Here is a 26,503-nt window from a genome sequence, read left to right as displayed (position 1 = left end):
TCTCGTTTTGTTACAGCATTGTTTGTCCCATTTTTATTTGTTTGTGAGTTCAACAATATTTAGTTGGGTATAATGAACTAGATTATGTATTAGTATTTTTTATGCACACTCATTGTCAGTCGTTTCATTGTTTCTTTTTTGCTTCAATGTTTTGTGACCCCTTCCTGATTTGGCTACCAAAAGGCGGCGGGAAGTATTATGTAAATAATATAAAATAAATTACACAATAAATGACAAAGAAACGGTGTTCTTCTGTATTCCTGCAATCGCACATTATTACTCTAGAGGCAACTATCCTTTACAAACCTCAATGCTAAAGCAATTGTTTCTCCAGGCTCCAGCTTTTTCTCCAGGTGTTTCTCGACAAAGCTCAATAGCTTGTAAAAGAGCTGTGGCGTCTTGCGAAAGAACTTCTAAAAAAATCCGTGGTCATCCTGACGTATCCGTTGCATCTGTAAAAATTGTGCATTATTACCTGGCAGAAAGACCGTGCCTGGCCCGCATACACGCGCAGGTACCGGGACCTGTACACTTTTCACTGACACACACGCTTAGCCACTAGCCATGATTAACTTTACCCCCTGCTTTCTTTATGCTTGAATACAAACCGTGTGTCGGCAAAACAGGAGAGCCAGTCAACGGTATCATAAAGAAAAATCGTGTAGCCACTGCCAAGAAACTTCTGAAATCAGTTGCACAGCATTAAAACCTGCCGGGTCACAATTTAATTACAGTCACACTTCTCAGAGAGAAAATATAGGAAATTGTATCTCATCCACAAGCTTCATATATGACAACCAACACCTGTAAAAAAGGTGTTCTTGAATCAATGTGCTATACTAATGGCACAAATATAACTAGCAGTCCGTAGATTTTGTAGAGTTGTGCTAATACCGAGAAGTAGATTTAGAACCAAATATGGAATGAAATGAAGAAAAAATAAGCTGTGTATCAAATAAAATATTGAATAACAGAAAATGTATTGCAAAACTTAATCCTTACAAATTTTGTGCAAGAGGGCGCTACACAAGATCTGTATAAACAATATAGCTGTTAATAATGAAGGAAGCTCCGAATTAGTATTACAGATCGTACGTTAAATACGATCTGTAAGTGCTACGAGTGTAAGTGCTGTAATGTGATCTGGAAGTGCTTCTTCCCATCTGAAGCTGAAGAATTAGTGACGGTATGTTGTACTGCATGCACGGGTTAGACAGACGGCTGTTCAAACGTGAGGTGTCATCACCACGTATCCAATATACGATCTCTGTGCTTCCGGCGGCTAGTCAGCCCGTTGTTCGCCCATGCTTTCGCGCTTTCCGAACTACACCCTGCTCTTGTTGTTCCCTCTGTTCGCGTACATCACGTTATTGTTTCGATCGGTGCTGTCAACCTGGACGAACCTTGTACCGACGACGCGATGCTGTTCTGCGAATTGGGCATTCGCGCGCTGCGAGTACGGTCCCCGCATTGCTACTTTAACCCTTTAACTTATGTCTCCTATATTCGCGCACTTAAACACGCTAAGTAATTGCTGTCCCGACGAACATAAGTCCCCATGTCCAAACACTGGCTACTAGTTCTACCACTGTAGATCATCGAAAGGAAAGTAGTTACTCACAGCCGTAAAGTCCTTCTTCTTTTCTCAGTTGAAAAACTGGCCGGACCCTCCAACGTCGCCGCCGATGTTTTCTGCGCTCCCGCCTCCTTTGCAAGAGCAGCCGCAGCAAAAGCTTCTTTCTCATGTGGTACATTGCGGGAAGAGAACGCTGATGCCGGCGAAGCAAGCGCCTCAGCAAAAGCTCGACAGCAACGTCGTATGTGGTCGCGCGCAGATGTCAGCTGCAGTCGTGGGCAAGCAGATGCTATCGCTCGTGATGTTGATCGTTGGTGTAGCTTTACATGTCATAATGATGTGTAGATAAAAATGGCGTGCATTTATCAATTTAAAAACAATGTATTAGCTCTAACGTTGATAAATTAAATAAACGTGGCTGACCATAATCCAATTTACCATAAACTTTTCTTAAAGCAGAAGACGAACGTTTCCGCCATCGCTGGTCTGTCAGCCCTGTGCTACGCGCAGCGAAGCGCGCACGTGTGCGCGTATCGTGTTGCCGGCCGCCCTTGCCTTCATCACCAGCGTACGCGCACGCAGACGCGTACGCTCAAGTGTACGCGTATCCCGTGCTGCGTGTGGTTGCGCCTTAATGCCACTGTCCGTGGCGAACGCTTGGATTGCTGTCCATCCAATTCCTGACTGCTCAGTACTCCGTCAACGTTATCCTAGAAGGTGGGATGGCTATTGGAAAGGACCATGTAAAACTACAACACATTCAATGTCTCCGCAAATCTTTAACGCGATAGCGTTAAGGAGCTCGTGTCGCAGAAAAGCCGGTGTAGTCAGCGTCGGTGGCGTTGGCCGTGAGTGATAAAAGGCGGAAGGCAATTCATAAATAAAAACTTGCAAGATGCCCTGGGTGGGAATCGAGCCAGGGTCTCTGGAGTGTGAGATGGAAACGCTACCCTCAGCCATGAGTTCGATCTTTCAAAGCGGGACAAAATCGCCTCTAGTGAATGCGGTGTTGCCTTAGAAACGTGCCGTAGAAAGTTATACTGCGGAGTATATCGGCAAATATGAGCATATATATTACAGAATTCGCAGTTAAACGCGTAGCGAAGTACGTTTCAGCTACAATTCTTCGGTGCTTGGCGCAAACTCAGGGCCATCTTGCGGCAAACACAGAAGACCTCCTCCTCGCAATGTACGGCGCGGCCCCGACAGGTGGCGCGCCACTAGCCCGCTTCTCTCCTTCGTCTCGTTGGAGCGCATTGGGGCCAATACCCTTGCGTTTAATAAGTTTTCTCGTTTGTCTCATTCCAACTTCCAGCGTGCGTCACTCGAACCCTCGTGTTTAGGCGACGTGGCTCCTCTTTCCGCTCACAGCGTGATTCCTAGGTGCAGCGCACGATGTGGGACGCCTCTGACGTGATCGCTGTGCCGTAGCCCGTCTGGTGCGAAAGCGTCCCCTGCGATGTGTGCCGCGCTGCTGGCGAGGAGTCATGAGTCGGCGTGGTGCTCCCAAGCGAGATCGAGGACGATCCCATCGAGGTGTCAGCCCCATGATCGCATCCGCCTTTATGGCGCGTCGCGGCCCGGCTGTCCGTGCCGATCACGACGTTTCGCTCGCGTATATTGTTTCTCCCTCCGAGACACCAAGTTCTTTGGTTCCTTCCGCTTGCTCGGGCGCACGTTTCGTCTTTGTGTGAATCAAGAGCATGCCGAGCGAATGAGTGGGCGGTGCGAACGAGGTGTGTTAACCTTATCGCGTTCCACCCTTGAAGGCGAAGCTTAAGCATCCTTCAAGTTTTTTTTCTTTTTTGCTATTACATCTCCAGTTATATACGCTTACGTCTAAGCCTCATTCGCAACTTTGCAACGCCTCGTCATATAACCGTCAAGGCAGTGGCTTTCATCATGAAACTGTGTTTCATGATGAAACACAGTTTCAGGACAGTTTCACCACCGTCGACGTTGACCGAAGCTCTTATTCGACAGGTTAATCTTGCGTACGTTGCGTTCGTAAGATCGCTACGTTCTGCAAAGTGCGCATGTGCAGAACGGAACACGGACGGTACGTGATCCTTACGCGGTCGCCGCGTACGCACGCATACGATTCTTGCGTGCGTACGTGGGGAGCCTTTCGTGCTACTCTCGCGATTCTCGTTTGTTTGGGAGGGCGCGAGAACAGCGGCGTCTATAGTTCGACCGATAGTTCGACGCAGTGGCGGACGCGGCCGGCCTGCTCCGACGCGCACGGCGTCTAAGGACGCTCGCCCGCTTACGTACAGTCGCCCAAATCTTTAACTGGTGTGCGGGAGCGGCGACTTTTCCGTGCGTCAGCGCCGTTTGACGGGGCGAGGCTGGAAACAGTCTGAGGCTAAGCGCATGCGGACAAAGCGTGCTCAGCTGGGCCCATCGTCTACTAGGCTGTTTCCAGCCTCGCCGCGTCATACGGCGCTGACGCCCGGAAAAGTCGCTGCTCCCGCACACCAGTTAAAGATTTGGGCGACTGTACGTAGGCATTTCCCAGTATTAAAAGCCCTAACATGACAAGCGCTGCTACGTTCCACAAAGCGCTTGCGTGTTGCGAACGTATCGTGATGGCGCAGTCCTAAAACTGTCTAATGTCACCGGCGTTGCGGTTCTGAGGAACGCGGTACGTCGAGTGTAGTCAAGGCACACGGTATATACCTGCAGGGTTCATTTCACCCGAAGCTTGTGCGCCCGTTTTTTCTTGCCACCATCGGGGATATAAATGGCAAAAGTAATCGGGCACACAAATGTGTGCACTGCAACTGAGTGCTGTAAAAGAGTGCCGGCACAGATAGATTTCGAACACTCACAACAAACTGCATTGGGAGCAAAACTTGCACCGGCACTTAACCATAGTAGTGTATAGGTGTTTGTGCAGGGTGAAGGTCGATAACGATTTTGTTTCTGTTGGTTCGCTTGGAACAGAAATAAACGTGAATCACTGTAACCCGAAAGGTGGGGCACCCAAGTACACCGCTTGTCTGATCGATGTTCGGTCGACGCCTTCTGTGCGTACTAACAAACCTCAGGTGGTCGAAGTAACTACGGCGTCCCTCATAATCAGATCTTTGGTTTGGACCTAAAAACTGCTGAATTTGCATTTCATTGTTCAATACCGGTTCAGTAGAATGAGGTCAACAATTGATTTCAATAAACCAAGGGAACACACTGGCTTCCGAAAAGGATATTCTACAATGAATCACGCCCATATCATAAATCAGATAATTGAGAAAGTTTGGAGCGCAATGCACACCTTCACAGGGCTTTCACAAATAATGAAAGGGCATCTGATTCAGTAGGGATATAAGCAGTCATGGAGGTATTTCTTAATCAAGGAGGCAAGGAGACATACGTGAATATATTTGGAATTAAATTTCTTCAAGCATATTGCAGTTAGCTCACATATGCACAAGAAAAGTAGGACACTACATACAAGGAAAGGGGTCAGGTAACATTGCACAACAACATCTCCAATTGTATTCACTGCATCCTTACATGTATTAAAGCTGTTAGACTGGGAAGGCTTAGAAATAAGAATCAGTGGTGCATACTTAACAACTTTGGGTTCGCAGATGATATTATTCCTGTTCAGCAACACAGAGGTGAATTCAAAGAAGTACTCAGGACCTTAACCGAGAAAATCTGAGAGTATCGTTGAAAATTAAATTTCGAGTATAAGTGGAAATTAAAATTCAGAAGACAATATGCAGTATTAAATAGCCTGGCATGTCAACAGCAGTTCATTATTGTCAATCGTCCTCAGAGCATGTGCAAGTCAATTACTCACTGGGGACACTGGTCATGAGAAGGAAATTAAGAGAATAATAAAAAACTAGTTGGAGTGCACACGGCAGGCATTGCCAAATGGTGACTGGGAGATTACTATTGTCGTAGAAAATAATCGCATAAAATTATTGCGTTCTTGCGGAGCTAATATATGGGGCAATAAGACGTGTGAAACGGCGTTAAGGACAGCACAAGGAGCAATGGATCGAAAAATGCCAGGCATAACGTTAAGAGACAAGATAGCGGTGTAGATCAGAGAGTAAACGACGATAGCCGATGTTGAAATTGGCATTAAAGGAAAGAAAATGGAACTGGGCAGGCCACGTAATGCGTAAGGCAGATAACCGTGGACCATTAAAGTTAGGGAACGCCAAGGGAAGTGAAGTCGAGGGTGGCAGTAAAGTATGTGTGGTGATGAAATTAGCAAATCTGCGGGCACAATTTGGAATCGGCTAGCTCAAGATTGGGTTAATTGGAAATCTGAAAGAGGGTGTCTCGTTCTGCAGTGGACATAAAAACAGGCTGACAAGGATGACGATGACCGGTCTCATGGAACGCCACCTAAACATACAGGGCATACGGAGAAGTAGAATAACAAGGACCGACACGTATGGTGACCATTAACCGAAAAGTTGTACAGTAGGAGAAAAAGAAAACACGTGATCCAGCTGTGCTTGCTCTACCCTATGGCAGCGCCAACCTGTCTTACTCACAGACAGGTGCGGGAACTTGGTAAAAGTAATTGTTTTGGTCCTTACGTGAAGTGAGTGACAAACATTTGTCTATTGCGAGTGCCTGCCTACCCTCCTGGTTGGCGTATCGACACTGCCATCACAACACACGAGGTGATCAAAATTAGATTTCCCAGTTTTCTTTTAGGACTAGGCGCTGAGAGATGCATGAAGTCCACCTTTCCATGTGGCGAGGGGGACAACAGCTGCGAAGATAATTATCGTTGCCAGCCGGCGGAAAAAGTAAGATTGAATAAGGAACTTTCTGGTAGCTGCGGTAAGCGGGCCTGTTTGTATTGAATAGTTCCACAGCTCCACTTGCCAGAATTCAGCTCCACTTGCCTCCACTTGCCACACAGCTCCACTTGCCAGAATTCTTCTGGCATGCTTGTGTTGCAAGACAGCCAGTTGGACGTTCTCATTTCTGTTTGCATGATCACGCATGCAAGACAGTGATAATCGGCGCAAAGCTTCTCCCTGACGTGTCGCGGCTGTAGCGTGCGGCGTTTGGTCTGACAATGGGGTGGATGCATAGGTAACGATGACATCTGTTCCTTTTTCGTTCTCGGCTGGCGAAGTGAAGGAACTACTGCTCGATGTGGCTTCGACACTATGAATTGTGCTGATAAGGGCGATAATGGAAGATAAGTTCTTGGCATGTTTTTGTACGACATGACATCGTACCCAAATTTTGTCACCATGTTAGATTCGCAGTCATCTACAATACTGAGTACGCCATAGCGGCATCTCTTGAAATACAATAAAAAATGACCAACTCTTTGAAGATGGGGTAAGGGAAGCTTGTCCTGCATGCACCTGACCTTCGCCGCGGTTAAGTAATCCACAGGTAACGGTGCCGGATGGCTTCGGCCTCCCGCTCCCTCATCTCGGGATCTTCTTCTCGTTTCTGTCGGATTTCCTAAGCTCGGGCCGCTCTAACGGCTCGATCGTCGCGCCCACAGCGAGCCCTTTCACGTGCGATTTCTCGCCGCCACTCGTCGAGGGATGCCTGTTTCTCCGGGGCACGCAGTATGGCGATCACATCCGCTTTCTGAGAATAAAATGAACGGAAATGAAGCCAGTGGGGGAGGAGGGCAGCGCGTGTGCAACCATTTCCTGGCCTTTCCTTCCCCGGCGGAAGCAAGATGGCTCTGATTGGTGGTGCGCGTGGCGTGAGTGCGCAACCAATCAAACCGCCCTATTGTACGCGCTTTCTCGCTAGTGCTCTTCTATGGGAGCAACTTTTTTTTTTTTGCCTGACTACACTACCACTGAGACTTGTGAGCCAATACGAGCTTCGCTTGAACAACCACTTTGAGACCCATTGTGCTGACATGGCTGCTTCGGCCCGGACGAGTTGTTCCACGGAACAAAAAAATAGACGCGGTACTTGCAATGACTGCGACGAATGGCAAGACTTTGTTAGCTGCACGCGGCTTGCCACTGACAGAGTCCCCTTCAAGATACGCCAACCTTCACAAACATGTTTCAGCGCTTCCACACAACAGGATCATACCGCCATTATAAATAGACTAGAAAAAAGATCGATGAATTCCTCAAAATAGGCGTTATCTCGTACGTAACGCTGGTGCCAGAACTCGGCATCCGACAGATTGCCGACGAGTGCGGGTGCAGATTCGGAACAGTCGCAAATGTGATGAGAAAGCATAGCTTCCATCTATACCCTGTTTGCCTTCACCAGGATTTAACTGAGGTAGATCTTGAAAAGCGGGTTGACTTCTGCAACATGGGGGTGATCGTAATTGATGATGAAATGGAGTCCTTGCAAAAAAGTAATCTGGTCAGAGGAGTTTCTGTTTGGCCGGAATGGCATCATGAGTGTTCACAACGCCCATTATCGGTAACAAAATATAACATATTGTGGCGGCGGCAACGGAATCGCCAGGTTCGCCGGAGTGTGAATGTGCGGTGCGCCATACTCAGGGGCAGGGATACTGGACCTTAGTTTTTTCAGGACCACCTCAGAGGAAAGAAGCACATGCAAGAAATACAAAGTGTTGTCAACAGTGTTGTCTCCAGTCTCCCCCTGAATGACCTGAGCCAAGTATGTTTCCAACATTAAAGGCACCATCACACTTCACCACCTCTGAAAATTTCCAACGACAGTGGATCTGACGGGCAGGAGCGATGTTTGAGTGTGTAGCATTCGATATGCACATTGAGCAGAATCATTGCCGCTGCACTTGCCCCTCTGGGCAGGCTTTGATTGCGAATGCGCGGCAAGGCGAAACACAGTATTGGACGAGCAGCGGAAAGCACATTGACTATCCGGTCATTTCCTTCGAATTCAATGACTGATTTCTTGGTCACTAGAAGAAGCTGCTCTTTGTTTTTAAATAAATAACTAATTGCTACTATTAAAGAACTTAAAAAAAGGGATGCTTTCAAAACGTCGTTCAGGCACAGTGTGAGATCGAGTCAGTTCAGTTGCATCTGGAAAATTATAGTATATTTGACTTGGCTTGATTGAGTGCGAGGTAAGCACAAGATTAAAGATTTTTCAAGAAATTCGCTGTCCGTGCGGTATGCGGCGAATGCGACACATTGTTATATTGAACCCGCGGCGCACTTATAAGAATGACGCGTTCATCGCTGACGTGTATGGTTTCTGACGTCTGGGATACAGTTTTAATATGCAGTCGTTGGTAAAAGTCTTAATGCTAATAGTGCACTGTCAAATTTTCTTACTTCGCAGCTTGCGCATGTGGGCTGAAACGAAGTTCTACATCCTACGTATGTGTGTTAGACTAATGTATTTTACCTAAATTATCCCATGTTACGAAGCTGCGTTTGAGAAACTTTTCATAGTTTTGATTCCGTAGTATGGAAAATTTTGCTTGCGCCTTTACAGACGTTGTTATATAAATTTTAAAGTTTGCATTCAGCACATTTTTATTCAAGGAAGGACTTGCATCTTTGTAGTGTAACCATTGGCCTCGCGCTAATAGAAGTACGACAATTACTAATTGCATTGTTTACAGGTTGGGTGGCGTTAATCATCGCTATTCTGTTAACATTTGTGGCTCCATCAATAATCTCAGACGTGGCGGGGGCTGTGCCATTGCCCAAGTATTTCATATGCTCAAAAATGGACAAGATTCTCGCATCTCTTATGCCGACCAGTGCCCTTTACTCTTTACTACGGATTGTCTCCATCGCCCGAGACTATGAAGGTTTGTATAGCCTCAGTTATATGCTGTGAAAGTATTCGTAAAAAGTTATCGGTGAACCGTTGGTTTCAATCTTCCTCCTAGTGCAAAAGCCTCAGCACTGGCATTTTGATGACAAGCACGCTGATTTACTTTTAACTTTACTTTATATTTACAATCTGTGTACTTTACATTCTATAATCTGAGTCACCGCTCCCTTTATAACGCTTCAGGAATTGATGGTGTTTGTAAAAATTAAATAAATGAGAAACTGAGCGAGGAATTAACGGCGTTGTTAAAAACAAAGAAGTTCGCAACAAACCTTCCTGTCCATAAGTAGGAAAAAATATTCCATTTCCGCTTATTTAAATAAAAGCTCCCGAGCAAAAGCTTCTTTCTAAAGGACCTGCCGCGGTGGCTTAGCGGCTGTGGGGTTGCGTTGCTAAGCAAGAGCTCGCGGGATCGAATCCTGGCTGCGGCGGCCGCTTTTCGATGGGGGAGAAATGCAATAGCACCGGTGTGCCCTGCTATGAGAGCGCGTTAAAGATCCCCTGGAGGTTAAAATACAATCCGGAGTTCAAAACTACGGTGTCCCTCATAATTAAATAGAGTTTTTGGCATGTAAAGCCCCAGAATTTCATTCAGTTCTTCCTACATGAAGTTAGTAGTCGTATACGAATAATGAAAGTTTTGAATGCGTATGGAATAGCTTCCGCTATTCGATTCATATTCGATTCGAGAATTTATTATTCGAAGTGTACGCATATTCGCTCTTCCGTTCAAATGAGATAAGCAACAAATTTGTCGTAAAGTGACAGAGGTGGATATACGTCATAAAAGATGTTACAGTGCTCATGAGCAGTGTAGAGAGAATAGCGCTCTTAAATAAAAAGGCCACATGCAGCAGAGGGATGCATTAAAGCATGAAACATTACCTGCGCGTCTGCACAGTTCGAAAAAGAGCTAATTATTTTTAAAACTTTAGATATTGCAGGAGGCTCATCATGGTTCCTCGTGACCAGGGGAGTACTCGGCAAAGATAACGTCACGATTGGGGAACTTTGGGCATTCATGGTTATCTGCGATGTTGTCATGGCGTTCTTGGCATGGTACCTCTCGAAAGTTCTTCCCTGGAGCACCGATAATCGACAAAGCCCGATGTTCTGCCTTATGGTACAGATCATTGCGTACTTTGACATTTATTTTATCAAGATTCATTTTATTTTCTTAGAACAAATATGCGAAACTGTATCTAAGGCGACACAGCGAGGAAGCTGGAACGCAAAGTTTGTTTCGGAACCTGACAAAATATTATCTTTGAGGCGAGGATGCTGCCGCAGCGTCTTTCTGTTTCCAAATTACGTTCTGCGTTCAATAGATTACAATCTAACCTCAGTGACAATTACAAGCAAATGACACGCAGTCGTTCGCTTCAGATCGCTTCCAAAGCCGAGAAGAGCCATTCAAGTGAAAACTATGGGTAAACTAAGTTCCAGTGAATTTCCATGGGGAACATATTGTGATTATTGACTGCTGGGGATATGTTCCTTGGAGCACGTGTAGACGTGCCTTAAGTGCTTATATTTAAGACATATCTGCAAGGCTTGTGGAAGTGCGCTAAGGTTTAAAAGGAAGGCTAAGCCCGATCCCTCGTGTTTTCAATGCGTCCTGAATATCCCCGTTTCCATTTTTGACTCACGAAGCCAGCGACGCATATTTAGGAACGTGTGACTAATGCTGCCGCGTTGACATGACTACAGACCCTGCCGTCTCCCCACCATTGAAAAACGTTCATTAAATATTGCTGCAAAGTAAATTGAGGTGCCCGCTATTTATTAAGTTCCTAAGGTAAGGCTTTACTTAGTGCTCGTTTAGAAACGACCCAATTCCATTGGCTTCCAACAGCATTACGCGTACTGATGTGAAACAATTATGAATGTATTAATTTGTTTTTACTTAATGCGAGCGGGTGGCAGGGAGATTGCAGGAGAAGGTCATAGTACGGAGAGACAACAAGAAAGGGGGTTAACTGAGGGGCCCGATTTTTATTAGTCATATCATAAGAAGTCAACAAACACTGATAGCAAGCACAACATAGGGGAAATTACTTGTGCTTAGTTAATTAAACAAAGAAACTGTAAATAAGTAGAAATGAAAGCGAATGAGAAAACCACTTGCGGCACGTGGGGAACGATTCCACAACCTTTGCATCCACAACCATGCGACAACCATGCGACGGTTGTGGGACCCTTCCCCACCTGCGGCAAGTTGCTTTTTCATCCACTTTCATTTCCATAAATTTATCATTTCTTCATTTCATTTATTAAGCACATGTAATTTCCCCTAAGTTGTCTTTGGTGTCAGTGCTTGTTGGCTTCTTATGATAGCTTGGAGAGAGTGTCAGAGAAAAATGAGGAAAATTGTTCGACAAGTTTAATATGGGCGTATTGGTTCCTAGAATGACAGAAGCAGGACACAGCTCGGAATTAGATTGCACACAATTCACCGCAGGTAATTTGACCTCGGTCAACTCTAATAATTGCTCAATTAGAATTGTCTGAAAAGTTTTGGTGAGACACCATGAGAAGAAAGGTCGTTTCGTTCTTATTCGAAAACAGGTTGCTTTGAATTATTTGGCCTCCTACCAGTGCCCCATTTTTCGCGCTTCACCTACGAAACGTTTTGACATATTAGAATTTCACCAGACTGCAGCACTAGTCCCCTATAGGACGACAGTTACGCTGGCACCCTGTCTTGCAGGGAAAGCAACTTGCGCCGTGCCTGGTCCGGTCACCCTTTTGACGATTTAACGAGCGCCCCTGAGGGTTGCGGCTTTTGGGCCACTGATCGAAGTCAACATGTTTAGCCACTATAACAGCTTATTGAACACTTTTACCGCGGTGATTTGCTCTTTTGGATCATCCGTTCAAAAACTTGCGAACGCACGGTGGCCGAAGTAAATTTAGCCGATTGTCTTTCTTTATATAATCTTCCATGTGGGTTACATTTATTTCTATTCGAAGTCGTATGAGCTATGTGTCTGTCGTGTGCTTCACGTTCACAGCCCAGCTATTGGAAAAGCGAAGGCGCTGTAGCCACAACCGAAAAAATGACGGTCAAGCAAGACGCCCAGCGATTTGAGGAAATGCCGCCTGGCAACAAGGCTGTAATCGCCACCGACAATCTGACCAAGGTAGGACATGAGTGGTGCAGGAGAAAGATTTCTTTCCAAGCAGGCTCGCAGGTTGTGATCTGCGCGCATTTGTCATGAAAACGCTCCTGCTCAGCGGAGACGTTGAGACTGACCCCGGGTCGCCAGGCGAAAACCGCGAAAAATGGCACACTGAATTACTTAAAGTCCCATGAACTCTTAATATACGAGACCTGACGCCCGTAATACCGGGGTAATGGATCTTCTTGGTGATTTAACGAAACCAAGACATGCTTGCCGATACTGCATTTGACCTAAGAGCTAGAATTACTGCAGTGGAATCGCCTGTTGAATCGTTTCGAGGCGTTGCTACCTCAGCAGATATCCAAAATCTAGTCTGGTAAGCAGTTTCAAAGGCTGTTTCGGATGTGATTACAAGCGCAGTCTCCGAGGCAGAGGCAAAGGCGGTTTCGACAACGGTCTCGGAGACTGCTGCGGCCGCAGTGTCCGAACGGGTCTCTGTGGAAGCTTCCGCTGCTGTTTCGGAAGCGGTGCAAATCGAAAACGTGGCGCTGAATTCACACCTTGACGATATCAAGGACAGATTGAGGCGTGACAACCTGCTATTCTACGGGGTCTCATTCCCCACGGAAGCATGGCGACAGTCCAAAGCCCACGTTTGTGATCTGTTGTCGCGGTATTTTGGCATGGATCTAAGGGACCATGCAGACTGCCGAGCGAACAAATTGGGATCCTTCGTAGCCAGTAAAACCCTTCTAATAAATGGTAAAATTTCGTTCTTGAAGGTCAAAGAGAGCGTCCCGTCACAAGAAAGCTTAAACTAAGGAACGCTAGTGTCTATTTACGTGTAGACGTCTGTAGGGCTACACGTCAACCAAGAAAAGAATGCATACGCCATAGATAGCGGCCATACATGTTCCCTTACCGCTAAGAGGCTTATAATTACCAAGTGACCTATGCGTACTGCCTCGCCGCCGAACGTTTTTGCGAACTGGACTTGCCAGTGCACGAACACCTGAGACCACCCATACCTACCGAAATGAATGTGTGCATGACAGCAGCCCCATGACTGTATATAACTCTCGTCCGCATTCTTCATAACTATCTGATGTTCAACCGAAAGGAAACAAAACATCTATGTTCTTTACAAATACCCGTAGTATGTTAAAAAAGTGTGTGGCACTAGGTCCATGATTGATTCTTGCTCAGCCGACGTTGTTATTTTCGCAGAAAGTTGGCTATCGGCTGCGGTGAAAGACAGGTAAATATTCGATTGCGAAAAGGCTTACAACACGCACAGATATAATCGTGATGTTCGTTCGAGTGGCGGAGTTTAGATTCCTATTAGGAATGCACCAGTACCTCACACCATTCCAGTTGCTTCATGCTTGGAGGTTCATTGTATCCGGGTGATTACGTCTAGTGGTGAAATGGTCTTGTGCGCTTGTTATCGACCAACATCTGCTCCTTCTTTCGGTAGGGAGCTTCACGATGTAATTAGCCAGATAATTATGAGGTAGCCTAACATGCCATTATTTGTTTTCGGGGTATGCCGACTTTCATGTTTTATGGGCCGGTCATTCGATAACTGTTGACCACAGCACGGCAGACTACTGAATTTTCACATCTTTGTCATGAATTTAACCTCACACAGCTTGTTCATATGCCTTACACGTCTTAGCCCAACAGTTGCGAACAACCTTGTTGTTAAAACCGCACCTGATCTTGCCTCGCCACAAACATAATTGCCAGGGGTAAGCAATCACGCGATAACATTAATTACCTCGGCGGGCGCATGTTTTATTTAGGAAAACTTACAAAATTATTCTAAACTACTTCAAAGCTCACTTTGATTCCATGACAAATGAGCTATATTCTTTTTTGCCAGAACACTTCGCTAACTTTGCTGAACGAGATGTTGATACCTCGAATATGTATACAAGCCCAAGATACCATATTTAATTGATTGCTAAGTAACAAAAAAGAGAGTCCTTCAAACCTTCCCTCACCTTGGTTCAAAATACTGCCGCAGTCGAAAGCGGTTAAACCAAGTTTGTGGAGCAATAGCATGATTTTACTTGATTTGGCAAAGGACGCAGACGCTGTTCGGCGCCATCATCAACTACCGCTTTACAATTGCACTACCGGGCAACACACAGACGCTACTCGGCACGGCAGCAGCAGGGAGCGAATGGACCTCCATGATGCGTATCGCTTCAACGAGAACTGAGCTTCGAAACCACAGCGCATACGAAGCTACCAGCACTCGGCGCACTTTGTACACATCGCAGGTAGCATTGAAGATGAATCCCGCGTGAGCGCTCACTTTACACACATCGCAGATCACTTTCAAGATATGGGCGCTACGCAGCGTACGTAGCTGCCACGGTTGTGGCCGGCTAACTCCCAGTTTGACCTTGGCTGAGCTTGACGGTCAGGTTTACGGAGCCAGCGTTTTCTTGGTTTATACCTGGAGTAGTAAAGCAGTCGCTCCAATAACTCTTTAAAGCGACTGCACAGCAACAAGAAGCGGCTGTTTTGATGCGCAGTGTTCACAACACATGCGCTTCGGTACTCTGAGTACCGCCGCATTGATATCGATTACAACAAGGCAATTTCATAGGTAAAAAAAACATTCTTCGATAGAGCACTGCCTTTGTTACTGCGGTCTAACCCACAAAAGTTTTGAAGCGTTTTTACCGGTACTAAAAGCAAGGCACATTGAACTAACCCTCTGCAATGCCCCTGTTCCTTCCAATCAGTGCAGCACTGCTTTCAATAACACATTTGCGTCGTTTTCCCAGTAGATGGTACATCACGGACCTCTGGCATTGAAAAAGAGTACAGGCAACTTTGTCTCAGCGCGAAAAGCTTACAATCAAGTCAATAGTGCTCTTTATCCGCCTCGCCAAGTAGTCCGGCAGCGTTTGGCAGACCTTTTGTTTGCTCGGAATAAACGCTGAATTGACTCTGCTTCCACGTGAGATGGTCTTCCGTTTTCTCAGACGGGGAAGGAAGAAGCCTGAAATTAAGCAAACCTTCACACTCAAAGGTGTGTTCCGTCTTATTTAACTGTTGCTAACAAGATATTCATATTTCTCTTCCCCAGCCTAAACTAGCATGGATTAAAACGCAAGAATACTTTGAGAATCGCTGTCAGCAGTGCACGCTTTGCCTTCGTAGCTTTCCTTTCATAGCCACAGAAAGTTGTCTGCGAGTTTAGTATGAAAAAATTGAAGGTTTCGTTTCGTTGCTGCCCTTTCAACAGGTTTATGGTTACAAGCCAGCACTGAATGGCGTTAATTTGAAAGTGTACGAGACGAGAATCACAGTGCTTCTTGGCCACAACGGAGCTGGCAAGACTACATTGATGAGCATCCTGACAGGTAAGCAGTGGAACTCACCCTAGCAGCACAGAAATAAGAAAAGCTGAAATAAATTACTGTCTACAACACTGACCATAGGCGTAAAATGAAGTAGTTCAATGCGCACGCCCCCCCCCCCCCAACCCCCCCGAAAAAGTAAAGGAAGCCTGCTCCACAACCCGCTTGGTGCATCTGCGTGGCATAGAAATTCTCTCGCTGGTCATTGCAGTGCCACCTTCAGTCGTATCAAATCGATAACTTCTGCTTCCTTTCTCATTGCTTCTCTATAACATTCACGCTAGGGTTGATTTATTAACTCATTTGTATGTAGCGTCCCAAATACCGGATGTCTCTGCCGCTACCGGATGCACCAAGTCAAAGGATTTCCATGCATCTTAATTAGCCTGCGTGGCTTTATGGCACCTTCCATGAATTTGTCTGAATCTGCGATTCCACATGCATGCTCGTTCATCATATTGTCCCGCCAGTAATGCGACTCATTGGGTTTTCCGTCCCGTTGGACACTCGGCCTCGTTGGACATTCATGCTTTGAATGCAATTTCAGGACTCGAAAATTAGGCCGCGAGAGCTTTGAGCAGGTATAAATTCAGTTCGATCACTGGAATTGGCCGTTGGTGTCACCTTGTCCAACAACTGAAGGGTAGCTTCTTCGTGACGTCACCGCACTGGCACTTGGTAAAGCATACAGCGAAGCTGCGGCGTGCGGCCTTTCTGCGCTGCCACCAACGTACGTCGATGAAGTTACGCAGGACGGCTGCGGCGCTCAATTTACCTTCATGGAATTTTCTGGTTGCAGGGCCTGCATTAGCTCCGCGTTTGCTAGGGACGTCTTTTGGTAGTGGTCGCTGCTTTTGAGTTATAGTATTTCGGACGAGGCCACCTAGTGTGTTCAAAATTTTGTGAACGGTGATGAGCTATAAATCTATGGCGGGAAAGACATGTCGAATCAGATTTCTAGCTCTAATCTGGAATGAAGTGGAGTGCTACCACTTGGTCTTAATGTACTTGTGTTGGATATATATATGTGCATTGGATGTATACATTGGGTGTTCCAAATCCTCCGCCGAGGTTTGTGAGTGGTGGCACTGGTTAACACCCTGAGGGTTAGTTCTAGTAGTAAAACATAAATACCCTAGAAAGTGGATGAGAAAACGGCTCCTCGGTAGGTCAGTTGGTTGGAGCATCGCAGGCGTCATGCGAAGAAGTGGTGGGATCATTCCCCACGTGCGGCCAGTTGCTCTTGCATCCATTTTCATTGCCATTAGTTTCCGATTGCTTTAATTGAAATAGCACAATAAGTTTCCCTATGTTGTGCTTGTTGTCGTCATTTGCTGGCTTCCTAGGTTATATATATATATATATATATATATATATATATATATATATATATATATATATATATATATATATATATATATATATATATATATATATATATATATATATGTATGTATGGGACGCGAAGAAAGGGGGTTAACCGAGGGACCCGATATTTATTAGCCATATAATGAGAAGCCAACAAACACTGACACCGAGTACAACATAGGGGAAATTGCATGTGCTTAATAAATGAAATAAAGTAATGATTAATTAATGGAAATTCACCTTCTCACGTCACGTTCTCGTCACGTCACGTTCTCGTGACGCCTGCGGCAAGAAAGACGTTCCACATCCGCCGCCAAGGTCTGTGAGTGGGGGCGCTGGCTAACACACCCAGGGTTCTACTAGTACACATAAATACCCAAAAAAGTGGATGGGGAAACGCCGCCGCGGTAGCTCAATTGGTAAAGCATCGCACGCGACATGCGAAGGTTGTGGGTTGGGTTCCCACCTGCGGCAAGTTGTTTTTTCATCCACTTTAATTTCCATTAATCAATCATTACTTTATTTCATTTATTAAGCACATGCAACTTCCCCTATGTTGTACTTGGTGTCAGTGTTTGTTGGCTTTTCATTATATGACTAATATATATGTATGTATATATACCGGGCTCAGGTCCATGACTTTAGGGGCAGTGGCCAGCTGATGCACTCAGGGGCGACAAAGGTTACAAGAGCCATTCAAGGGAAAACATTTACTGCCTGATACCCCAGAACAACTGGACTGCTGCCTGGTCGGCACTCATCACTCTCCGGCTTCAGACTCTCTGCGCGTGGCACGGCCGCATGATGCAGGCACCAATGTTCATGTGGTGATGATGGCGGCACAGCGGCGCGATCATGCAGCCACCATGCCCATACTGCTGCCTTCGCTGTGGATCACGGATCCATGTACAGGTCGATGAGGTCCTCCATGGACGCTTGGGGCTCAGGTGTAGCAAGGGCTTCCGCACCCGGCGGATGTTCCTGGTAGAAGGCCTCCTCTCGAAGAAGGTGTGGTGGCAGGGACCGGAGGAGAGCAACACCGGCCTCCACGGTTCCTGGAACCGGCAGCTGAAGGCCAGGATTGCGAAGTGCAGCAGTGGCGAGCCTGGCCCGGTGAAGAGATCCCGTTTGATGAGCGCCCCGAGATATTTCTGGAACGCGGCATAAAGGACCGAGTATGCGGGCTTCCTCTCGTATGTAGATTCGAAGCGTCTCGGAGGGATACCTACATGTGAGAAGGCCCTGGCAACGGAGCTGTTCGTGCGATCAAGGGCCGTCCAGGTTGCCACCTGCGACGGCCACCTGACAGTGAACGGCGAGAAGGAGAACCAGTTGTGTATGCGTCGACACTGGCGGTACTGGCGTTGAGAGCGCGTTCGTACCGAACGACACGGCGCTGTGAGTACCACTGGCATGTTTGTTCCACCCGAGCATTATGCTATTGCTCCCGAACAGCAGTGATAGCGGTTGTAAGCCGCTTACATCGTGCATTGACTAATTATCGAAATAGGCCGAATGTGACTGTACTAACGTATGGGTTGATGAAAATGAAATTTCCCTGACAGAGGTCAAATACGCAGGTTTAGAACCAGTGGATCGGCTGACCGTGGTGCACGTCGCAAATGCCAATTCCGAGAGCTTAGCATTCCATTCGGTATGATAGGCGGTATACGCTATAAGCAGTGGCCGCAGATTTCTGTGTATGCGTTCGAGTAGGTTAGCTTCTGGATTGTATGGCGCTTTTTTGTTTGTTGCCGAATGCAGAACACGCTTCGCCAGTGGGCGACTCGTGAAGTACGTGGCGTTGTCGGTAATCAGTTATCGTGGAAAACAAAAACGCGAGACGAGATCGAGAAGAAAGTGCCAAATGTTCCGTAATATGAGTGAGTGCAATGGGTATAAGTCAACGCACTTCGTAAAGTGGTCGGTAACCACTAATAAATAGCGTTTGCCCCGCGGAGTACGGGATAAAGGGTTCATTATGTCACATGCGACAATTTGCCAGGAGATTTGACTAAGAACTGACTGCATCAAGGCCGAAGGCAGACCACCACGCGGTTTTACTCATTGACAAATCAAAGTGGTTCGTGGATATCGTAAAACATCCTGCTGCATGCATGGCCAAGTAGCAGGCTTTCGTAACTCATCGTAAGTCTTGCTGGCAGAACTCTGACTGCATCCAAAACTAAGTCGTGGAAGTAATCAACGCTGTTCTTCGACTTTTCATGATCGGTATGCGAAAGGGGGAGTTACCGTCATTCCGGTCAGCTTGTGGAAAGCAGCGAAGCAGTAGGTAGATGCTTGCGCGCTAGAGCCACATAGCTGTTTGAGGTCACGCTGGCAGAGGCCTTCTTTGTGTTGTGCTTCGAGTAGGCGCTTTCTGCTGACCAAGGCACCCAATCGTGGGTGCGCGTCGACAGCAGCAAGGAGATAAGGTGGCTCCTGCGAGGAAGAAGGCATGGGCAAAGGCGCACGTGAGAGCGCACCAGCAACTTTGTTTTGTGTGCAAGTGCGATGTTCGTAGGTAAAATGATATTCATGCATCGTTAATACCAAACGACCAAGACGGCGTTCTAGATTAAATGAACTCTGACATGTCAGGCGCCATGTCGTCTGTTTCGACAGCCAAAGAGCCACCGTCCAAGCACTTGTGAATTTTTTAAAGCGCGAATACGATGGCAAAGCATCCGCGCTCAGTTACAGTGTATTTTTTCTATGGGTGTTAGAGTTTGACTGGTGACCGCAGCTGGGCGCAAGTCATCTTCGAATTCTTGTAGTAACACAGCTTTTCGACCATAGTCGGTAGCGTCTGTATGCTGCACAAACGCCTTGTTTAAGTCGGCAAGTTTTAGCGCTGTGGTCTCAGCGATTGCACTGGTCAATGTTCTAAATGCGTTGTGCTGAGATTCACCCCAACTTCATCGTAAGAGAGAGCTTGAAACGTACCGTAGCTCGTGCTGTTATTGCCGCTCCGTTAGCAACTCTCAAGCACGTATTACATTGTGCGAGTTGCACTTTACGTGTCTGGCACAAGTGAAAAAATGTCGTCTCCAATGAGAGATGCTGCCCCTGTATCTAGAAGCGCGGATATCTCCGTGCCTACAACATGTACCTTGATGTATCGTACAGAAGAAGACCTAGCAGAGCTACTGCGATCTATGCGGCAAAGGTAAAGGTGAGTTTGCTGACCCTCAGTAATTTCGGCCTCGAGCGATGTTGGTGAGCTCGCTACTACCACGGGCCGTGACGCCTGCGGCAGATGGGATTCAACATCCGCCACCAGAGTTTGTGAGTGGTGGCGCTGGCTAACACTCCCAGGGTTAGTTTTAGTCATCATCATCAGCAGTCTGACTACGCCCACTGCAGGGCAAAGGCCTCACCTATACTTCTCCAACTACGCCGCTCATATGGTAGTTGTGGTCATGTTGGCCCTGCAAACTTTTTAATCTCATCCGTCGACATAACTTTCTGCCGCCCCCTGCTACGCTTCCATTCTTTTGGAATCCAGTCTGTAAACCTTAATGAATACCGGTTACCTTCCCTCCTCATTACATGCCCTGCCCATGCCCATTTCGTTTTCTTGATTTCAACTAAGAAGTCATTAACTCGCGTTTATTCCCACAACCAATCTGCTCTCTTCTTACCTCTTAACGTAACACCCATCATTCTTCTGTCCATAGCTCGTTACGTCGTCCTCAACTTATGTAGAACCGTTTTCGTAAGCCTCCAGGTTTCTTCCCCGTAGCTGAGTACTGGTAAGACACAGTTATACACTTTTTTCTTGAAGGATAACGGCAACCTGTTTTCATGATCTGAGAATGGCTGCCGAATGCACTTCAGTCCATTCTTATTCTTCTGATTATTTCAGTCACATGATGCGGATGCGCGTTAACTACCTGCCCTAAGTATATGTATTCCTTTACCACTTCCTGTGTCTCGCTACCTATCGTAAACAGCTCTTCTCTTCCGAGACTGTTAAACATTCCTTTAGTTTTCTGCAGATTAATTTTTAGACCCACACTTCTGCTTTCCCTGTCCAGGTCAGTGAGCATGCATTGCAATTGGTCCCTTGAGTTGTTACTAAGCAAGGCAATATCATCAGTGAATCGCAAGTTTCTAAGGTATTTTGCATTACCTCTTATCCCCAATTCTTCTCTATTCAGGTCTCTGAATACCTCCTGCAAGCACGCTGTGAGTAGCATTGGAGAAATTGTATCTCCCTGCCTGACGCCTTTCTTTATTGGGATTTTGTTGCTTTGTTTAGGCAGGACTACGGTAGCTGTGGAACTGCTATAGATATCTTCGAGTACCCTGATTCCATAATGTCTGCATGACTGCTGAGATTTTGACTGAATCAAACACTTTCTCGTAATCAATGAACGCTTTGTATAAGGGTTGGTTATAATCCGCAAATTTCTCTATCATCTGATCGATAGTGCGAATATGGTCTATTGTGGATTAGCGTTTACGAAATCCTCCCTGGTTCTTTGTTTGAAAGAAGTCTAAGGTGTTCCTGATTCTATTTGCGATTACCTTATTAAATATGTTGTAGACAATGGACCATAAGTGTATGGGTTTATAATTTTTCAAGTCTTTGGCGTCCGCTGTCCTATGGATTAAGAATATGTTAGCGTTTTTCCAAGATTCCGATACGCTCGAAGTCATGAGGCATTGCGTATGCAGGGTGGCCAATTTTTCTAGAGCAATCTGCCCACCATCCTTCGATAAATCTGCTGTAACCTCATCCCCCCCAGCTGCCTTCCCACTTTTGCATAGCTCCCAAGGCTTTCTTTACTTCTTCCGGCGTTACTTGTGCGATATCAATAATTCTCTAGACTATTCCCTCTTCCGTTATCTTCGTGGCTACCACTGGTACTGTATAAATCTCGGTAGAACTCCTGAGCCGCTTGAACTACCTCATCCATATTTGTAATGATATTGCCAGCTTTGTCTCTTAGCACACAGATCTGATTCTTGCCTGTTCCTAGTTTCTCCTTCACTGCTTTTAGGCGTCCTCCGTTCTTGAGAGCGTGCTCAATTATATCCATGTCATACTTCTTTATGTAAGCTATCTTACGCTTGTTGATTAACTTGGAAAGTTCTGCCAGTTCTATTCTAGCTGTAGGGTTAGAGGTTTCGTAGATTGGCGTTTTTTAATCAGACCTTTCGTCTCCTGCGATAGCTTACCGGTATCCTGTATAACGAAGTTACCACCGACTTCTATTGCATACTCCTTAATGATGCCCAAACGATTCTCGTTCATTGCTTCAACACTAAGGTCCTCTTCCTGAGTTCAAGCCGAATACCTGTTCTGTAGCTTGATCTGGAATTCCTCTTGAGGAGGGAACGGAAGAAACTGGTACTTATGAAGCCGGTCAATGAATTAGCGGTAAGAGGGAAAATAGTTCTAGCAGTAACACACAAATACCCCGGAAAATGGATGGGAAAACAGCGCTGCGGTAGTTCAATCGGTAGAGCATCGCACACGTAATGCGAAGACGTGGGATCGTTACCCACCGGCGACACGAATTTTTCATCCACTTTCATTTCGAATAATTTATGATTTGTTTAATTCAATTAATATCTAAAAGTAATTTCGCCTGTGTTATCCTTGGTGTCTTCGTTTGTTGGCTTCTTATGATTACATATATATATGCATAATATGCATTCATGTATGCTTGTGTGAGTGCATGCGCGAGGAGGATGCTGTTGATGTTATGAAAAAGACAGATATTGTTTGGAAGCGTATTGCCACAGTTCTTGGACGAAGCAGTTGTAGTGAGACTATTAGAGAAATTACAATTAATGGCAACGCAATATCAGAAAAGAAACTAGCCGAATCTTTCAAGAAGTATTTCACCAATTTAGCAAAGAGTTCTCACGATCCAAATTGTTCGCAATATCTAACTACAAGGACCAGCCAATCTGCATTTTTGACTCCTACGACAGATAGGGAAATAATCGACACTTTCTTATCTATCAGAAATAGTAAATGTTGCGATGCCGATGGTTTTGAAATTGGGCCTGCTAAATTCGTACTGGATGCAATCACTCCGGCGTTGACACACATATATAACCTTGTTTCATCTGATTGTACTTTTCCAAAACGCCTCTAGGTTGCTAATGTTATAGTGGTACACAAGGGTGGCGATAAAAACGATTTAACTAACTATAGACCCATATACGTCTTGCCAATTTTTGGAAATTCTCTGGAAAAATTAATTCACAGCCGCATTACATCCATTATAACTAACTGTAAATTAATAACAAGCATGAAATTTGGATTTAGGAGAGGTCAATCTACTGAAACTGCCCTTTCAACACAAAAGGAAATTATATTGGATTCTTTCGAACGTCAGCTATGTACATTAGGTATTTTTTTACTACTCATATGCGTTCGACTGCATTAATCATGCTACCCTACTAAAAAAGTTAACTATTATGGTTTCCGAGGCGCTTTTTTTAAGTTAATAAAATCATACATCCAACACCGCATGCAACACGTAATTATAAACAGTTACGCGTCTGATTCGAAACCACTTATCGCAGGGGTGCCACATGGCAGTGTTTTGGGCCTCTTGTTTTTTTGTATCTGTATTAATGATCTAGTGACTATTGACAAAGACGTAAAATTTATTGCATATGCAGACGACATTACAATTCTTGTCACCGAAAAAAATGCTGAAGATCTCATAATTAAAGCCAACGAGGTGCTGCCAAAATAATCATGTTAGAGTATCGCGAACTCATTAACAATAAATGTTAATGAAGCAAAGGTTGTACTTTTTATGCCGAAAAATCGAAATATTGACACTAGTACCGTTTTACAGCTTAACAACTCCATTTTGCCTATTGTTCCTTCCATTAAGTGTCTAGGAGTTATATTTGAGCAACATTTGTCGTGGAATACTCACGTGGAAATGGTAATTGGTAAGCTCTCTCGAGTGACTGGAATACTATGCAAGTTGCGTTTTTTTCTTCCAGAAAGTATTGAATTTATTTTGCACAAATCATTGTTATTACCACATATAAACTATTGTCATCTTGTCTGGGGCACTACAACGATTTCTAATATCAATGTACTGCATAGAATACAGAAAAAAGGCTGTACGTTGTATACTCGATGTCCCTTACTTAACACATACTAGTCCTCTATTTGAAAAGCTCAATTTCCTGTCAATGCCTAAAATTTATGAAAATATGTTACTAGGAAAATTATATGTCCAGAATTAAAAGAAAGAACGACACCCTAAAACGTATTTCCAACTTAATAGCAAAACATAAGGCGGTCAGTACAAGGAGTTCTGAAATATGGGAAAATTACACTTATGAAATGCTACGTTTTCGACTACCCTGCCATTTGAACAAGGCAAACATAAAGTAATGCTTATTTCTGTGCTAGGATAAACATATATCTAGATGCGAATATGTGCATAGACGTATGAAGGTTCTTTGAACAGTTCAATTCTTGTATAATCATTTTTTATTGTGCGTATCGAATCCTTCTGTAAGTGTTACTGTATGAAATATTTGTTCTATATTGTGTCGTAATAGCGATGTACATAGTGCTGCATTTGTTTTATTATCTCTTGTGTATTTTGTGATGTATTTCACGACTAGCTGTATTTATGAGAATAACACATCATGTAAGGTTTACTTTTTTTAAGTTTTGTTATACTTGCTCATAGTTATCATGATTAATGTTTCACAGTTATTAGTGTGGAAATACTATTTTTTCAATTACTATTGTATTTAACCATGCTAATATTTTGCTGAATTTGTTGCTGCCTGTAAAACGGGGCCATTGACCACGTCAAGGCTTCCTGGCATCTTGTACACGGTCCTCAGCATCAGTTGTATGTTGAAATAAACTTGATTTGATTGATTTGATTGACTGATTGAAACATGCGGGTTTTATGTGGCACTCAATTTTTATATGGGCTTATTGGATTTGAGTACACATTTTTTGATTGATAGAGACGTTATCTAGGAATACAGAAACTTTGGTATGGAAACAGTATTAAGCATGACGGGAATAGCTTTAAGAACCATACCCAGTGAGATAAGGCTTACTTTAATCTACAAGTGGTGCTGTTTCCCCGGAATTCAGGGAGATTGGTCTTCACCGACAGCCAGACAGTGAAGCTGTTGTGTCCTAGCTTTGAAACGCAGTGATTGTTCAGCGATTTCTTTGAATTCCACAGGAATGCTGGCCCCAACAAGTGGTGCAGTCAGAGTATGCGGCTACAACGTTGCCAGCCAGCGTGAGCAGGTGCGCCAGCGGGTCAGCTTTTGTCAGCAGAAAGACATCTTTTTCGAAGACATGACTTGCGTGGAAAACCTTCTCTACTTTGGATCGGTACGTGCCTTTTGCTATGATTATGCGTTAGAAATAACTGACACTACCGAAACCTTTGCCACCTCTTTCCACTGTCGATTAAGAGAAAGCTTAGTTTCAACGAAACAAAATATTACGGTACACTGGCTCGGAAAGGCAAAATATGCTCGCCAAGGTAGCGGCCGGTAAAAACACATTTTTTGGGGTGACTCGGGTTCGAGTTCAAGGTTTTTGATGGAATCACGTTCACTTGTGTCGAACAGGTGGGGGGTTTTCAGAAGCGGTTCAGTCAGGTTTAGACGGGTTAGGAAAAAAAATTTCCCATGCTACCGCTCTGCCGGAAAACTTGTGGGGCTTGGAAAGAAATCTGCAAGTTAACTTGAGTTTTGCGGAAAACTACAGGGGATAGTGTACTCATTCAGTGATTACCTCGAAAAAGAAGTCTAAACCTTTTTTGAACACGAACCGCGTACGAATAGGAAGAATTGAATACCGACATGAATATGAAATAGTCAAACGCCAGACGTACATATGTTGTGGGGTTGCAGGACTCTCACGCATCCCCTGACATGCTGTTTTCCCGCACGGCTCGCGTGGCCTGGCGCCCGCGGCGGTCGGAGTGGTACAAGCGCGGTGCGAGAGATGGCGCGAGTGTCGCGCCGCGGCGGGGCTACTTGGGCGCCGGGAGACAAGGCGCTTGCTCTTTCCCGGCGGGTCGGCTAACAGCGAGGACGTCCCGCGCGCGCGCGCGCCGACCCATGCTTCTGCGAGACTGTCTCGCGTGGCCGTCTTGGAACGCGCCACCGTTGGCGTGACCGTACACGCGAACGACCAGGCGTTGGGATCCAGCATGGGGCGAACAGATTCGCTCGTTTTCCGGTCGCGGCGAGCCGGACTTTAGATTTATCGCGCGCCCATCGGCACGTTTTGTGGATAGCAACTCTGCTAGCAGGCATTG

The 26,503-nt window shown here is 45.4% G+C and overlaps 1 protein-coding gene across 1 annotated transcript in view; it reads left to right on the top strand.

Annotated features, from left to right (window-relative positions):
* The window catches only part of LOC139049599 (phospholipid-transporting ATPase ABCA3-like), a 344,592-nt gene that overhangs the window by 127,048 nt on the left and 191,041 nt on the right, over positions 1–26,503 (top strand). The window contains exons 7-11 of the transcript XR_011508412.1: positions 9,117–9,308; positions 10,270–10,457; positions 12,349–12,477; positions 15,725–15,842; positions 25,412–25,566. The gene's annotated coding sequence lies outside the window, so the exon portion shown is untranslated. The remainder of the gene's footprint in view (positions 1–9,116; positions 9,309–10,269; positions 10,458–12,348; positions 12,478–15,724; positions 15,843–25,411; positions 25,567–26,503) is intronic.

Source organism: Dermacentor albipictus, chromosome 9 (assembly GCF_038994185.2).
Source record: "Dermacentor albipictus isolate Rhodes 1998 colony chromosome 9, USDA_Dalb.pri_finalv2, whole genome shotgun sequence".
NCBI classification, from domain to species: Eukaryota; Metazoa; Arthropoda; class Arachnida; order Ixodida; family Ixodidae; genus Dermacentor; species Dermacentor albipictus.
The sequence above is the reverse complement of the archived record's forward strand: the minus strand, read 5'-3'. Positions and strand labels throughout refer to the sequence as shown.